Here is a 4682-nt window from a genome sequence, read left to right as displayed (position 1 = left end):
GACATTTTAACATGGGAACATTTTCTTATTTTTTGTTTTATAAGGTTGATGTTCTTTTTTCTAATTATTATTCAAATGTTCAACATTAAGTGAGCTTCTTATTTTAAAATATTAATCAAATTAGGGGTAGGGAGTACTTAGCAGGGTTGCCACACACTCAGGGAACTCAGGGAATTTTCAAGTTGTAGAAAATCTCAGGGAAACTCAGGGAGACTCCGGGAACCTCAGGGAATTTTGATTCTTTTTTTTTTAACTCAGGGCAGTTTTGGTTTTTTCTAAAAATTTCAGGGAAATTTTAAGATTTTTTGAAAATTCCAAGGGAAAGTTTTTCTAGATCTGGAATGAGATTTCATTAATCCAGTTTCAATATTTTGTTTAAGTTAATTTTAAGCTAATTTTATTCCTCTTTAAATGCTTATTCAGAAAATTTTCAGCCTTGTGGCAAGTTCTTCAATATTGTTAGAATCAACATTATACATTTTTAAATAAAAAATAACATTAAGGATTTGAAAAAAACTCAGGGAAGTTTAAGGTTACTCAGGGAAAGTTTTTGGTCACTCAGGGAAGATTTTTTGACTCAAAGAGTGGCAACCCTGACTTGGGTGATGTTTGCTAGACTTATGAGGGTATATGATTTGGATGTGTTTTTGCTTCATTAAAAAGAATCTAACAAAAAACTCTAAAAAAATAAAATATAAAAAGTTGCTGTCCAAAAAACTAACTTCAACCCCAAAAATCACATATTTTTTGATTTTTCAACCAAAACAGTAATAAAATCACATACACGTATCCTAGACTTATAATTTATATCTTAAATGAAAGCTTATAATTATAGGCATAAATTAAAAACATTTCAACTGCTTTTGATTTATTATGACGTCATTATTACACAAAATATGCAAATTTTGTCTACAAACACCTACTTTTTTCTAGTATAAAAAGCAAATTCTTCTGCTGTTTTTATTTATATATTTTTTTGATTTTGAATGTAAAATGTGTGGAGTCAGCTAGTCAGAAATATTTTACTGATGTAATGTCATTTCAATTGCATGTTGATATATATATATATAATACATTTTAAATCACTTTCAGTTATTAGAAATTATGGTTGTTGAGAGCACCTGTCTAAGAGTAAAATATTTAGACCTATATATCATAAAAACTGCATGTAAATTAATAAAAATTAGTGTAATTTTATTGATTGAATAATAAGAGTTTTTATTTAATTAAACAATAATTAATATCTGTATTAAGATTTTTTTTAGTTAAGTATGTTATTGATTTAACACCTTTATAAGTTTAAGTTTATAAAGTATTATACATTTAAATTAGTTACTTAATTTGTTAGGTTGTTTAAATGTATCATTTCTCTAATTTAAAAACTTTGTATCAAATCCTTTTAAGTTTTAAACTAATAGGACTTTAGTAACACTGTATTTACTTATATAAATGCTATTTACAAGACTGAGTACTTGGCAAGGTATAAACTTTTATCTGTATAATATATAAAAGCTTATACCTTGCTAAGAACTATATTATTCCATTTTACTAGGTATTGAGTTGATATTAACTATTTTTCAAATAATTTTAATTGATAAAGAAATATTAACTTATAACATATATATATATATATATAGTAGAAATAAAAAAAAATTATACAGTAATCTTCCTTTATTCTACCAACATATGTTTCTGTGTGTCAACAAATCAACACACTTAAACTGGGTTCTGTAAAAAAATAATTACTGTAATGAGAGAATAGAAGCATAGAATAAAGTAGGTGTATTCATGTTTTTATTAAAATAAGATATTTTCTACAGATAATAGTTATTAATAGGTTAAATACTTAATATTAAATCCGACTGTTATAAAACTATATAATATTTGTGATTATTAAGTCTAAAATAAGTTAAGTAAGCTAAATTACACAACAAAACATAATATAAACAAACAACTCACGTTAATGGGAAAGATAACTAATTCAAATTTTATTGTCGTTAACTAATGAAAAATACATTCGTTACAACTAATAATTACGTCACAATGTAAATGAGGTTATTTAAACTATTTAATTTGTATTGCAAAGAACATTGATTTAGTTTTTATGTAATCTATTTTGAACAAAAATAAAACATTAACCATTAGTTAGTGAATCAATAAAATTTGAATTAGTTATCTTTCCCATTAACAGGAGTTCTTTGTTTATATTATGTTTTGTTGTGTACAAAGTTATAGATAGTATGGATACAAACTTTTATAGCTTATAATATAACTATGAATTTTAAAAGTAGTTACGTAGTTAGCTTTAAACAAGTTTTTATTATGAAATCATACAGGGTTGCCACACACTCAGGGTAATCTAGATAACCCAGGATATTTTGACTTTTTAAAAACTCAGAATGACTCATGACAGTTTTGATTTGTTTCAAAAATCTCAGGATAGTTTTAAGATATTAAAAAATCAAATGACATATTTTTTATAGATCTAGAATGAGATTTAGTTCATCTAGTTTGAATAATTTGTTGTTTTATATAACTAATTTTGTTGAAGAATATCTATTTATATTTTATTTTTAAATTATACTTAATTTTTTTTAGCCTTAAGGTTAGTTCTTCACCATTCTTAGAAATAACATTTTAGTTTTTGTATAAAACTGGAAATTTGTGTTTATTATGATTTGAGTTCATTTTAAACTGGTAAATTAAAATGAAGTTAACATTGAAGTTAATAAGTATGCATTCAAGTGAGTACTTTATGTGTTAAGATTAAAGTTAGTCAAATAGAAAAAAAAAATCTATTTTCTATTCTCTATAAAGTTAACTAATATGATTAGATAAAACTATCCACAAATTTGTATTTTAATCTCAATCAATTTAAACTTTTCACATTGATTCTTCCAAAAAAGTATTTCTCATAAGATTAGTGAACATCTAATGCATAAGCAAACACATAAAACCTTCCTTTTAATTATTTATAAGAATAATAAACATAAGGTATAAGTAGTTTGCTTCAGAGGTGAAAAAATATTTTTTAAGGATTTGAAACATAAAAGTATGACACAGGGCAGTTTGAGGTCACTCAGGTCAGTTTTTTGACTAAAATAATGGTAATCCTCATAATTACTAAACATCTTCTTTCAATTTAAATACTGTTAACTAAAAATCTAACAGTATAATAATTCTAGAACTTTATAACTGAATTTTACCAAGAAATTGAACAACATTACTGTTAATTCATTAGAAGTATAAGACTTAAATTTAAAATTTTATCAAACAAATTAACATCTCTATTAAAACAAAATTTATTAATTACCTTTTAAATTTATTAAAAAATTATTCTTACAAAAGTTGACAAAATATTAAGATTTTAATAGTCTAGTCTTGTAAACAAACTATTTTTATTTACATATATGAAGCTTGTACAATCTAGATAATGTGGTTAAAAAAAGTTTTCATTATGCATTAAAATCAATGTAATCATCTTGAGATATGGCTAATTACAGAGAAGTAATTTATTTTAGGCTTTTTAGATAAGCCCTTAATCCAATTTTTGAGGATTTACACAAAAATATTTAAAACCTACAGATGCCAGAAACTTTGTTTACTTCCTTAGATTTTTTTAGAAAACCTCTCAGAAATATTACCACGGCAAGGAAGTTTTATGTAAAAAGTAGCTTTGTTTTTTGTTCAGTTGTCCCTGTGGTAGTTAATGTGTGGAATAAAAAAAAATCCTAAAGATTCTTCTTACAGGTTACCAGACTCAAGGTTGTCACACACTTAGTCTACTTTAGTCATATCACAAAATCATATCATAGGATCAAACGAGCACAGACTATAATTTACAATAAGCTGACAATGTCAGAGACGTTGGGCTGTGAATGATTTAGCTGTGTTAATTTAATTAACTTTACTCACAAACGGTCGCTTCAATACTTTGTACTTAAGCCCACATGTTAAGATCACAACAGCGGTTTCTCGCGACTATGCCTTCCTGATGAGCCTTACATATGACTAAACCAGTTGTAAGTTGTCTCGGATGCTGTTGTTGTTGGTCGTGTGAAGTTCATTATTTATTATCTACTATAGTCACTCATACCAACTCAGGATAGTTAAAACTCAAAATAAAACTCAGGCTGACTCATACTTAATTGAATATTTTTTTACAAAAGTCAGGCTAGTTTGGATTTTTTTGTAAATCTCAGACTAGCCTTTTGACTTTAAAGTTAAAATCCTGTTTTATTTAATTATGTATTTGTTAAGTTGTTTTGTAATTATTTTTGTGTTTTGATGTATTTAAGCTTGATAGGTAGTATTTTTAGTTTTTTGCTCATTTTAGTTTATTTAATATTTTATAAGTTTGGGCTGACTCAGGCTAGTTTTTTTGTAAGTTTTATTTAACATAAAAAGGGTAACAATCCTTATTTTAGTATTATTAAAAAGTAAAATGTAATTTGTACAAATAAAGTATCTATAGAATCATTTTGTAAGCTTTAAGTTAGAATATTTTATTTAGACTTATTCTTTATTTGTATTATTATTTATGGCCCAGGTCATTTACAAATGAGAGTTGGCCAGAAGTATTTTAAATAAATTGCAATAGTAATTTAATGTGTTGTTTTAAATTTTGTATTTAAATTACAAACCAAAGAAAAGTAATTAAATACATCTTTATCATTAGAATC

This window comes from Thalia democratica, chromosome 9 (genome assembly GCF_965202585.1).
Source record: "Thalia democratica chromosome 9, ktThaDemo2.hap1.1, whole genome shotgun sequence".
Lineage (NCBI taxonomy): Eukaryota > Metazoa > Chordata > Thaliacea > Salpida > Salpidae > Thalia > Thalia democratica.
This window is presented reverse-complemented; position numbering follows the sequence as displayed.